Raw genomic sequence first — 13,668 nt, 5'->3', positions numbered from 1 at the left:
TAGGTGAGTTTTTAGTCTTGATTTGAAGAGGGGGAGAGAGTCCAGGTTCCTGATGTCCGGTGGCAGTGAGTTCAAGAGTCGGGGGGCAGAGCGGCAGAAGGCCCTGCTCCCCATGGTGACGAGGCAGGCGGGAGGGACAGAGAGGTGGACAGAGGAGGCAGATCTGAGGGAATGTTGTATGTTGTAAACATATGACGTGGATTATTAAAATATAACACCGGCTCTCATATCTTCAGCATACACTGCTATAAAAATGCGCTTTCTGAGACATTTTGAAGTTCAAGCAGTTTCTTCAGTCAGTTCAGTTAGGTAAGTGTGGGAATGCGACAATGTAAAGGTCCACATGTCCAAGAGCCGTTAATCAGCTCTGGGGTGTGCATCAGTGATAAGCTAAAGGAAGGGGTTGACATACAGAGGTCTGAACTGAGGTCAGCTCTCACGCCAGAGGTTCGGAGCTGACTCATATATTTCCATCTAAGTATAGAGAGACCACCTGGTCGACTTTAGATGGCATCAGCAAAAGTCAAGTAACACACACAAGAGTTATTTCATAGGAGTTGTGAGGCAGACCCATCCTTCTTTCCTCCCATTGGATAGATGAACCTTCAATCCACCAAAGTGATGGATTAGGAGAAGTAGGTGGGTATGGACAATAGACTTTAAAAAGGCCTGCACACCAGAGAAAGGGTGGTGGTGATTGGTAGATTTCCTAAGAGCAAAGGCTCGATAGGATTTCTGATAGAGCAGAGGGCAAAGCGTTTGGTATAACTTTGCCGTAGATTTGAGAACACCAGAGTGCAGCCGCACTGATTCGGATGCAGGCTTGAGATCTGTTTCAATAATGATTGCTCTATCATTCCACCCAGCCTTGCCTCCGCAGAATTCTTTTATCATCAAACTACACGCCAACACCTTTGATGAAGACAGCCCAGAAACTTCACCTTCAGTGTCGCAACAAAACAAAAAAAACCTATCAACAAAACAAGAAATATGTGTCCTTGTACCTTAAGAAATATTTCTTGGCACTTGGCACAAATATGGCACTTAGTCTTTCCATAGGAAAAATTTGTTGTACCACTGTGTTACAGTGGGAGGTTTCTCACTAATCCAAACAAATAATATACATTTTCTGGCCAGAAATAAGAGTTTATTGACTCATTTTGATCTTTTCACATCCATAACTCTATTCAAAGGTGGCAGCCCCAATAGAAACTGGCCCAGATCTTTACATATACTGTGTTTAAATATTGCTGTCACTTCCTGAGATACACATGACCAGAAATTTGATATTCTTCGACAGCTCCAGAAGCAGTGTATATATGTCCCACTTGTTAACTTACATTTAAGGCACAATGGTAATCTATTAGGGTCAATTTTGTTCATAACATGAGGTGTCCTGTGCTGTCTATGAAGTATTCTATATTTTATTTCTTTAAATTTATTGCTGAGAAACAGAGAGTGAGTGGTCTGAATACATCCTTCCCAAGCATCTTCATCATATACACTTTGAAGGTCCTCCTCCCATTGCTTCACAAGGCCATCAGCATTGCGTTGGTTACAACTCTGAAGGCTATTATAAAAGTATGTGATAAGACCTTTATTCAATGTAAAATTAATTATGAACTTATCAATTGGTCCCTTCAATGTTTCTGTTCGAGTTGGCTTGAAATTTCTATTGACAAAGTGACAGACTTGAAAGTAGGCAAAAAAGTCTTTTTGTGGAAGTCCAAATCTGTTTTGTGCTTGTGGAAAGGACAGGAGGACATTATCCTAATCAAACAAATCTCCAACCACTCTCACTCCCCTTTCCTACGAAGAGTAGAATACAACATTATCAACACCAGGTAGAAAGTCCATGTTACCCATAAGAGGAGTCAAATAGGTAAAGACACCTTTTCTGCCTACAAACCTGTGCATGTCATGCCAGATCTTAATGGAGCTTTGAAGTTGTCACAACACGGTGAGGGGTGTCCTGTCTTGGGGTTTTTTGTCTTGTGAACTTCCTGTTTTATTTTGAAAAGTAACTCCCCTCTCGTTTCAAGTCACTTGCCCTTCCTTGTGTGTCACCGGTCTGATGTCTCCCCTGATTCCTGATTGTTTCCACCTTTGTTCCCCTCCCTGATGTATGATATAGTCTGCGTCTCCCCTTGTCTCGTTGCCAGAGTATTTTGTCTTGTCGAGTACCTCCAGGCCTGATTCACAGCCTTGTCATAGATCTTCGTTACCTGTTGCCACGTTTGTATTTTCTGATTTCCTGCATACATCTGAAGAAGAGTGATTTTTGTTTTGATAACGTTTTTGGTTAGTCGGTTTTTGTTTGAAGCTAGTTAATTTTATAGTGTCTTTGTTTTCCCTCCATTTGGAGCGTTTTCTGTTTGTTAAAGTTTTTCAGCTCAGTGCAGCATAGTTAAGTTTGCAGCCTTTTGCTTTTCCCTCCTTGTGAGTGGTTTTCTTTTTGCGTAATTTTCATAGTATATTGTTATTCCAGATCAGTGTAGATTCTATAGTGCTGTTTTCCTCCTTCGAGAGTGATTTTCTGTTCTTTGCTTTCTGGTTTGGTGTTTTTGTTCTCGTCTGTTCACAAACACAATAAATGGGTCATAAATGTATTTCCTTAAAACATGTAAAAAGCCATTCAGCCATTTCAAATGTAATTGTGGAGCTAGGCTCACAAACTGTGTTTCAAAATTTCTGTGTTCAGGATTTAATGGGTGGGTCAGAAATCATAGCTGTGTTATGTAACGTGGCTATGATTAGCATAAACCCGGCCCAGCTGCGGAAGTGGTATAAAGTGCATTCAGCGCATTAGCTTCGGTGGTTTTTCCACTCACTCTCGAGTCTTGGATAGCATCTCTTACAATAGTTTGCAGCTAGCTAACCAGTCAACCAGTCAGCTAACCAGTCATGTGCATCTTTCCTGGATGCCACAGTGTGCAGGGTAATGGCGCCATTAGCTTATTTAGGTTTCGATTCGATTAGGGATCGATTTTGTCAAGAGAAACTACTGTGGAGAGTTAAAAATCACCACCAACACCCGTCTCTGCAGTGTCCACTTTACCCCCGATAGTTACAACAACTATCACCAGGTAAAGTCTGGATATCTGAAGAGTCTGTTGACGCTGGTCAGTGGGGCCGAAACAACCCTCTCCATCCCCGGCTTGCATCCTCCCATCCCGCCGACAGCGGGTGCTACCATCACAGCCACCGGCATTACGTGCCCGCCACCAGCTTATATCCTCCCGTCCTGCCGACAGCGGGTGCCACCATCACGGCCACCGGCATTATGTGCCCGCCACTAGTTTGTATCCTCCTGTCCCGCCGACAGCGGGTGCCACCATCACGGCCACTAGGATTATGTGCCCGCCACGGAACCTCTCCGTCCCACCGACAACAGGTGCTCTCATCTCTGCCACCGGCATTATGTGCCCGCCAGAGAGTGTAAGTGTGTGCTTATGTTATAAATATTGTACATTTGGGCAATTAAATGCATTTTGCTGAAGGTGCAAATCCTGAAAGTGATTTTCCATTGTGCATCCTGTCATGCCCATGTAATGTTAGCAAATGTTACTGCATTTAATTATGACATGATTTGGCCATCTGACAGCACAATGATAATCCACAGGTAATATTTTATGTGCACCAATATAGCAATGACAAGGAATTATATGTAGAGTGGGGTTTTACGTGTGTGTCTAATGTAAAACATGGACTGTGAGGAACGAGGCTGAGCACTATCAGTGTCTGACTCAGAGTCAGTTTCTGGCTCTGATGGCTCAAACAGGTCTGGCTGGGTCCGTCCGATGACGCTGCTAGCTTCCATTGTTACTGTAGGTTAAGTCCTTGTACAGTACACAGAGGCGGCTCCTCTCCCACATGTGGGCGTGGTTCCAGCGCCTCTATCTGACACGCCCCCAGCAGAGAGAAGTGCTTGTTTTTCCATGATTTTGAGACCTAATTTCATATACTTTGCAATTTTTTTTATCTTTCAAATTTGGCTCAGTGGTCAATGACACATGTGTCTGTGGTGTGACGAACTCATAACACAAATGTATTGCTGCTTTAGATGGACTTTAACCTGGGTTTTTTCTTCTGCCAAATGAACTTTGAGAAGTCCCTTTCAACCTCTCTTGCTACCTTTCTAGAAACAAACAGTGGCAACATCTGCATGGCATAAAGAAGCCAAGGAAGAACATTTATTTTTTTGAAGTTAATTCTGCCCATCCAAGAAATTGGCAAATCCATCCACCTATTAAGACCGCTCTTGATATCTTTATGTACAGTGGTGAAATTTTTTCTCAATAAATTCTTAATATTCTGGGATACAGAAATACCCAAGTATGAGAATCCTGAGGTAGACCAAAAGAGTGGAAATTTTGGTATGCTTGGCATGTTATGACCATATCCAATTGGCATGGCCATTGACTTACTAAAATTAATCTTGTATCCAGAGAAGGATCCAAAGGTCTGAATAACAGACATTAGAGCTGGTATGGACTCATCTGGACTTGTGAGAAAAAGAAGAACATCATCTGAATATAATGCAATCTTATACGATATGGATTTAATTTGGAAACCCGCTATGCTGTTATGGCTTCTAATAGCCTCTGCCAGTGGTTCAATGGCCAAAGCAAAAATAAGTGGGGACAAAAGGGTCCCCTTGCCGAGTGGACCTCCCAAACTTAAACTCCGATGATTTTATACCATTTACAAGAACACTCGCTCTGGGTGAAAAATATATCAGCTTAATGAGTTTAATAAACCCCTCCCCCAGTCCAAATCTTTCCATGATGGTAAATAAATAAGTCCACTCCACATGATCAAATGCCTTTTCAGCGTCGAGTGAGATAACAAGACCTTGTGCCTGATTAGTATTTGCATGTTGAATGATGTTAAGTAATTTTTTCATGTGGTATAAGAGGTCCTGCTTTTAATAAAACCTGTCTGGTCAGATCCGATTAAGAGTGGCAAGTAGTTCTCAAGTATTTTCGCTAATATTTTTGAAAATACTTTACTGTCCACATTCTTCAGGCTAATAGGACGGTATGAACTACACTCGTCTGGGGGTTTTCCCTTTTTATGGACTAAAGATTTATTGGCAGCATATAATGAGCCTGGTAGGGAACCTTTCTCTATTGAATGAAGGTACATCCTTAGCAGAGGTCCATCTATGGAGTTTAATAATTTTTTATAAAACTCTGGACCATAACCATCTGGTCCCCGACTGTTTCCGTTCTGCAGAGAATTGATTGCATTTTTTATTTCTTCACTGGTTATTGGTCTTCCTATAGTGGATTTATTTGCTTTTGATAAGGAGGGGAGACTAAGCTTTTCTAGAAAACTCTGTATACAATGTGATGATGTAGTGGATTCCGAGGTGTAAAGTTTTTCATAAAAGCTCTTCATTATCTCCACCATCGTTTGGTCTCATAAAGATTTTTCCCAGTTTCATCCTTTAAGGAGGCGATAGGCCTAATGTCACACCTACCAGCTACTAATCGCGCAAGTAGTCACCCTGGTTTGTCAACCATTTCAAACAGTCTGTGTTTTGCATAGAAGATACTAGCTTCTGCCTTTTGCGTCAAGAGTTGGTTAACAGCTGACCATGTGGCTTCTGCTTTTTTGAACAGGGTTGCAGAGTAATTATCCTTTAAATGTTTATCAAGATCAGCCAATTGTGTTTTTTTTATGGCTTCCCTCAAGTAAGCCTTGAGTGTATCCCAAAGTATTGATGGATTGGTATCATTGTTATCATTAGTTGGAAGAAAAACGTTAATTTGTTGTTACATAAAGGTCACTAATAAGGGACTATTAAAAAGTGAGGGATTTAGTCGCCAGTGGTGTGGTGTGGGTTGAGGGGAGAAACTATAATGGACGTATCTGCATGGTCTGATAGTAGACAGGTACCTATAGTACATTCCTTCACTCTATCTAACACCATCCTTGAGACAAAAAAATAATCTATTAGGGAAAAACTTTGGTGTGGATGTGAAAAAAAGGTATTACCTCTAGGGATGTATAATGATAACGATTTAGCGATTCCGATGCTTTATCGATTCCTGCTTATCAGTCCAGTTTTTTATCGATTCTCTTATTGATTCCCAAATAGGCTGAAAAACAAGTAGTGCATGAGTACAGAAAAGAATACAACCTGGTTATTCTCACTGCTGAGAATAAACAATACTCAAATGAGTAAAATGAGTCCACAAGTCAAGTGGCTATTGGCTAAGGATAATCCCATAGAGGAACAAGAGGAACAACAAACAAGGAACGGGAAGGGATGGGCTGATTAAATTAACCTCATTTTTATCATTATCACACGACATTAGCCAGTTGTTTAATTTTACCCGCTGTGCTAGTGCTAGCACTGGTGCTGCTAAGTGCGTCAAACACACGGCATTGCTGGAGTATAATGCCGTGTTGTGTGGCCAAATGCTTGGACATATTAGTTGTATTACCGTCTTTGGCGCACAGATCCCTCTTACAGGTATTACAGGTGACGATCCCTGAGGTGTCGTCCTTCTTTGAGAAATGCAGCCAGACTTTGGATCGTTTTTGCCGGGACGACATTTCTCCACAGTGCATCGCACGTAGCAGCTCAGCTCACCTCTGCTCTGCAGCTGCTTGTGTGTGTGACATCATTGCAAATTTGTGAGTGGGGTACGTTTGTTTACAGTGGCGGCACAGCCTGGGAAGATCGATAGTGGAATCGTAAAGGGTTTTTGTTAGCGATTCCAAAGAATCGTTTGACTCAGAACCGGTTCCCAAACGAAACCGGTTAACGATGCGCATCCCTAATTATCTCCCTCTCTAGGGTGGAGAATTCTCCAAACATCAAACAACTGTAAGTCTACACATAGCTCTCTAGTGGCCTCCCTCATTTTAGATGTGACTTGAGTCAGGGGGCGTTGGTCTACCTCAGGGTTCATAACACAGCTAAAGTCACCTGCAAGTATACTGAATGTTCCAGCTCCTCACCATTTTTGTTCCATGGCCATGACTGTGCCATGTGGTACAGGAAAGAAACATTTTTTGCAGTGTGGTCTGGAAGCAGGCCTGTAGAGAAGAGCTAGTGGAAGTGTTGGATAGTGCCATGCTGTATGATCGCACAGTCAGCCACTCAACCTTGTGGGACAAAATGATAACGATATTTTTGGAAATAACATGACCTGTAAATGACCGTAATGCCAGGGAATCCTTGAATATTTCATTTTCATCAGTAAGTTTGATTTACACCAAAAGATGGAATGCAGCCTAGGACAATGCTCAATCAAATCATTACTGGTGATTTAGCCTAATTCTTTCTTTGGCACACATTGACTTTATACAGCCATGCTGCTGATTTAACCAAGTGGACAACTGAGGTACCACAACAGAAAAATTCCCAGTGTTCCAAAAAGTCTTTCTTTCCTGATTAAACTGTGACTATAAAAGAGTCGTCCAAGTCTGTTGAACAAGGCAACTCCATGTGTAAACAAGGTAATTATTACTCTTTGAGTTAGTACTCAATCTGGGAAAACATATTTGTTAAACTTTCTTAGTGACTCAAAACACATATTTATGTGGGTATCCTAATGTAAAGTCAATGGGCTGACTGGGAACATGCAGGCAGACCCAGTGGGAGAAACATCAGGGTGCATGGGACACATAGATTGTGGAAGCTTACCTTGAAGACAGAAAACTAATTATTTCCTCATCCACCACAGGTGTGTATCAGTAATAAAAATATATATATAGTATTTTACTACCCAACGAGAAATAATCAAGTCAAATACAAACTTTAGGCTTTGTGCTGAGAACCACGGTGCTACTTTTAACTGCATAAGGAAATACTTCCAGGGTAGCTAGAATCAACTTCCAAAACTATCCTGAAAGGCTTTGATTGCTGAGGAGAGCTGACTGTTCTTCTAGTTGATCAATCTAAGTGAATCGCCTCTTTCCCTCTGGAAGCCACTGGTGGGCGTGGGCGTTGGAGCTCCGGTCAGCACACCTGCAGCTCATCTACCTGCAATCAACGCACCCTTATAATCCAGGCCAACCTTCCAGACCCTGTCGGATCGTTGAGTCAGTCATTGTGAGGAAATGCCAGCCGCACCTGAACTAACTCTCGTGTCAAGTATCTTCTGCTAAAACCTGTTTCCCTGTCTCATCTCAGACCACCAGTCCTGAGCCTGGACCCAGTCAGCCTGCCAGCACTGCTGACCTCGAGCCCTGGAGCCTGAACGCCACCTCCACTCTCTGACGCCTCAGAACACCTGCCTTGCCAACCACCACCTGTTTTGTGCTATTGTCAGTAAATTCCCTCGTGTTTAAACATTAACTCTCGTCTGCATTTGAGTTCTGGTCCCCGGTCCTGACACTAGAAACAAATCCCAGCATACCATGATGCTCAGCTTAGATACTCAGGCATTTGACCGGGTTAAATGAAATTTTTTATATCATACATTGACGCCCTTCGGGTTTCATTCAGCTTTTACAGATTGGGTGAAAACAATATACAAGAGTCCAAAATCACTCAATTGTTCAGTGGTTGATGTTCAGATTTTTTCTACCTCAAAAGAGGAGTCAGACAAGGAGACTGCCTAAGCCCATTATTATTTGAACCACTGGTTGAGTCAATAAGACAAAAAAAAATATAGAGGGAATTAAAGATGAAGGGGGTCAAGAACACAAATGATCATTATTTGCAGATGATTTAATTACATATGAGCCATCTTCGTCGATACCAGCCCTGCTGAACAGTCTTCAAGAATGGGGAGATATATCAGGACACGTGATCAATGAAAGTAAATCAGTAGCTATGATGCTCTCCGGTGAATGTCCAGCAGAATTAAAAGATCATTATAAATGGACTAATAAGGGTTTTAGATATTTGGGTGTGATGAGCATCCCTACCATATCCTAGTTATTTGAGGCAAAGTATGGGAAATTGATAAAAGATATAAGAAAGGATTTGGATAGGTGGGAGATTCTGCTTCCAACTCTAATGGGGAGAATTGAAACAGTAAGAATTCATATACTACCAAGATTGCTGTTTCTGTTCCGGTCATTGCCTATTTGATACCTAGTTCTACCTTTAAAATATTAGACAAAAATATATTGAAATTTGTATAGCAAAATAAGAGAGCCAGAATAAAATACAAGATCCTTCTTTGTCCGAAAGAGAAGGGAGGGCTGAATTTGCTCAATTTAATAAACTTTTATTGGGCAGCACAACTTAGAGCTATAACTATGTGGATAACTAATGATATGGATGTAGTGTGGGTGGGAATGGAACAAAGCGCATGTCAAAAGGTACCATTGGAATCACTCCCATTTGTGACTGAATAGATATGGAAGAAATCTAAGATTTGCAATGACTGGATAACGGGAACAATGAAAGTGTGGTCAACAGTAGGGAAGAACGGGGTAATGTGAGACATCGGGTAATGTGAGACACCCCTTGTATCTAGGCAACGGAACACATTTGTGGTCATTTGACCATTATGTTTTCAAGCCCCTCCCATTTCCCAGTAGCCATGAAGGAGAGGACGTTTTTTTCACAAAAATATATTTTTTGCATGTAAAAGTAAATTTTCTTGCTGTCAACTTAATCAACTGTTGTGCCAAAGCAAATTGATTCAGGTAGAAAAACTTATGTCATACATGTTGATGAACTACCAACATAAAACCATGTGATGATGCTAGCTGAAGATTAGTCTTAATTGCTAAGAGAGGTTGTTTTTTCTAAAATGGTCGTGGTGGGGTAAAGTGAGACAAATGCTGTGGGGTAAAGTGAGACACTGTCTCACTTTACCCCACCATGAAGCACAATTTAAGTTTAGTCTTAAACATATTTTAACGTAATGCTACGTTACATATGTTTTATTTTTAATGTCATAAACATTGTAGAAAAGCCATCATGCCAAGGAAATACACCAGGAAGACAACCTGGGGCAAAACACCCCTTGAAGAGATGGAGAGTGCAGCCTCTGAGATCAAGGAAGGAAAGAAGTCCATCAGAGCAGCTGCAAGGGAGAGAAATATTGACAAGTCAAGCCTCCTACGATTCATAAAGAAAAAAGAGAAAGGGGAAGTAAAATCAGTAGCCTGGGGTGCAGTAGCTGATGCAAAGAGAATATTAACAGATGAGATGGAGGAGGAGCTTGCCAAACACTTAAAACAACTAGCTGAACAATTCCATGGCCTTCCTCCAGTTAAGTGTAGTCAACTGGCATTTGAATACGCAGAGAAAAACAAAATCCCTGTCCCTGCCAATTGGACAAAGGCACAGTCTGCAGGTAGGCTAGGGTATGCAAGAGATCACATGATTCTGTACGTTAACTAAGGCCAACTGATCTTGCCACAAAGCTAAATCTTATAATAATAAATTGTCTAATCTAGGTGAAGATTGGTTTGGCAGATTCCTAGTACGTAGCCATCTCTCTGTCTGAACTCCAGAGGCAACATCCCTGGGAGGGGCTACAGCCTTCAATAAAACTACAGTCAGGTAGTGATGTCCCACCTGATAATGTGTCTGACAAAGAGAGCTCTGAGGATGAGAGAAATGATCCAGGAAACACAGATCTGTCCGTGGGTGACTTTGCCATAATTAACTTTGCAACCAAACACAGGAGCGTCCGTTACATTGGCATGGTTGAGAAAGTTAAGGATGACGAAATACTTGCACAATTTCTCAGAAGAATCCAGGGAAACACAAAGGAGTGGGAGAGACCCACATTTGCCATAAAGGAAAATGATGTGGCACATGTTCCCAAAAGTGATGTGGTGAAGAAGCTGCCTCAACCTAAAAGGCCTGGAGGAACCACACGGAGAGAGCAACTCTTCATCTTCCCCTGTAACCTTCAGGGCTGGAATGTAGAGTAGGCCTATGCTGATGTTCTAATCCAGGTGGGTTTAGTCCTGTGTTCTGAGTCCCAGGCTGTTCTAGCTGGTTCTGATTCCTTCCTCTGCTCTGACGCCCAGACACTAACTGTCTCTAAGGGTCCTGTGTTCTGACCCCCAGACCGGTTCTATCTGTCATTTGAATGTTAATTAAAACATTTTGAATTATATTATGTTGTATTTGATTTTGTCGTCTGACATTAGTTCTGGAATGTGTGGTTGTCAAGCTAGCTGTCAGGATTCTAACTGCTACAACAAGTGTTGTTATGGTAGTTTCAGAGTGAAAAAAGTAAGTGGTTCAGTTTACCCCCAGCTGGTTCACTTTACCCCCTTGATTTCTCTGGTCTGTCTCAGTTTACCCCTAAGCTGTCCCAGCTATCTTGCAGAGTTAATGTGACTGACTAGCGCTAGCATGGTTCCTGCATGTTGATTAGCTTGTTAGTGGTTAGCTCAGCAACTACAGTAGTTCACCAACTACTCCTGCAGGTAAGTCCCCATGTTGACAGTTACAGTAGTAGCAACACCTATTCTATGTGGATGTGTGCATCAACGTTGCTGACTTGACCAGACCTTTAGATTCCCATACACACTGTAGTGCCACATGTAACTGGTGCACTGCTGCTGCTGTGCTGTTGCTCAAACCCCACAATGAACTGATTGATTTCTCATATTAATTTCTGTTTCATGCAGGATTCCTCCCACTCGCCACACTGCATGAAAAGTGGGATTTTCGTCAGTATGCGGCACTATAGATTGACGTGGAATTTCAGGTTTGTGGCTGCATGCGGCAATTTGCAGGCAACACTGAAAACTGACATAAATTGTCGGAAATTGACGTGGGCCTTGCTTGGCAGTTGTCCCCCAATGACCCCCCTCCCCCTGATTCTAGGGGAGGCTTTAACATGTAAATGAAAATGCTGTGAGCTATACAAATGCAAATCAGGGTTGCAGGGGGAGTTTTACCCCAGGTGACCTTTTGCTAAGAGGTGGTAACTTCATTTTATGAACGTCTCTGTTATAAATAGATCAGGCTCAGTATAGCCTAATTATAGACCCTTATATTTGAGCTTGAATGGATTTATTTAATGAAAGTATGCTAGATTAATTACTGTGTGTGTCATTAGCAATGGCCAATGTTATGTAAAAAAGATTATTTATTCTTTTCTCTCTCTCTCTCCTGGGAACAAGTTAAAGATAAAACGCCAGTTGTTAAGAAGTTAAAATTTGCATGAAATATTTTGAGATAACCAAGATATTAAAATGTATAAGTATTTCTATAATTTCATGGGTTCTGAATGTTTTAAAAGCAGTTGAAAAGTAATTCTTATTGCGTGTGAGAGTTCATGACCTGTAAGAGTTTTACACTTCCGGGTAGACCGGAGCGTGAGTGACGAGGAAGAAGGAGCGGAGAGTTAATGGCGTCGAGCAGCTGACAGTGGACTGTGTGTGTCGTCAGTGTCGTGTTTTATCACTAACAGACTGTGAACTGTTGTCGAACGACGTGCTGTGAGTGTGTGAGTTGGACTCTACATCGCAGTCGAAGTGTCTGTATTTTAATGGACACGAAGCAAGTTTGGCTAAGCTAGCTAGCAGGAGCTAGGCTAGCGGCCCGGCCATTGTCGAGAGGACGTCTGCGCGGACGGGAGAAGCTTTGCCGGGTCGCCACGAAGAATGTCGCCGACGGACGGAGCTTCGCTGCCGCAGAGGGACACGGAGGTTTATCGCTGCGAGCATTTTGTTTTCACAGACTAAACTCGCCTCATAACAAGGCCGCGACCTCCTGTTAGCTCGGAGCCACGTCTGCAAGTCCAGATTTACATGATGCCGATAATGACGCCATTGTGTGTAAGTAACTGTTACTGTTTTCTCCCTCGTTTAATTTTACTGTGACTTACGTTTCTTTATTCATACCAGTCTTTTTAATTGTTTTCCAGCTGCCTGTAAGACATTACGAGACAGTACGCAGGACAACAAACAACCAGATCTTGCATCGCAGGCGGACGCTGTGAGGAGTTCAGCTCAGAGTCGATCGAGGACAAAGAGGGTAAGATTTATTAGATTGGATCCGTCTTTGGTCAATGTGACTATTATTCTATCAAATAATATATGTGTTGTATCCATGCGCAGTACTGATCGTCTTTATTGATTGTTTTTACAGCTGCTAGAAGCGAGACAGAGTGCTAGCTGAGGATGAGGTGGACCTTTGGAAGTGCGCCGCCATGGACCTGATGTCTGAGGAGGAAGACGGCACAAGATGGCGGGTGTCTGGATGAATTGTGCGACCTCCGTCCTTTCGCAGCCGGGAGCTCACCGAGCTCTGCTTCACACTGCAGTCACATGAGAGGCGATTCCGAAGTACAGGGCAGCGCACCACAGACGTCTGCAGAAACAGACACTTAGCGGTGCTGCAGGATTTTGGGCCTCTTGTGAGCTTCCCATTTGTTGTGTGGGCAAATTATGCTCTGTACATGCTGTGTGTTTCTGCTAATAAAACTCTTTCTTTGAATAAACAACTCCTTCCTGGCAAATGTTCCTTTCCTCAGTAAATTCATTCATGTCATTGATGATACCATAAATATAAATGAATGAATAAATCATATAAATATAAATATATAAACATTATATATATATATATATATATATATTCCCACCGGGGTTTACATTTATAATGACCCAGGGTGACCAATGACGAGTGATTTTGCTTGTTTATGAGTAGTGGTTTCATCCAATACTGAGTGAGGATATTCAAGCCAGCCCACACATTCTCTGGCCAGGCGTGGTTTCGCT

At 42.2% G+C, this 13,668-nt stretch overlaps 1 protein-coding gene across 1 annotated transcript in view; it reads right to left on the bottom strand.

The window, feature by feature from the left end:
* Window positions 1-13,668, bottom strand: part of gask1a (golgi associated kinase 1A) — a 99,643-nt gene that overhangs the window by 21,418 nt on the left and 64,557 nt on the right. The window lies entirely within an intron of this gene.

Source organism: Sparus aurata, chromosome 17 (genome assembly GCF_900880675.1).
Source record: "Sparus aurata chromosome 17, fSpaAur1.1, whole genome shotgun sequence".
Classification (NCBI taxonomy): domain Eukaryota; kingdom Metazoa; phylum Chordata; class Actinopteri; order Spariformes; family Sparidae; genus Sparus; species Sparus aurata.
The sequence above is the reverse complement of the archived record's forward strand: the minus strand, read 5'-3'. Positions and strand labels throughout refer to the sequence as shown.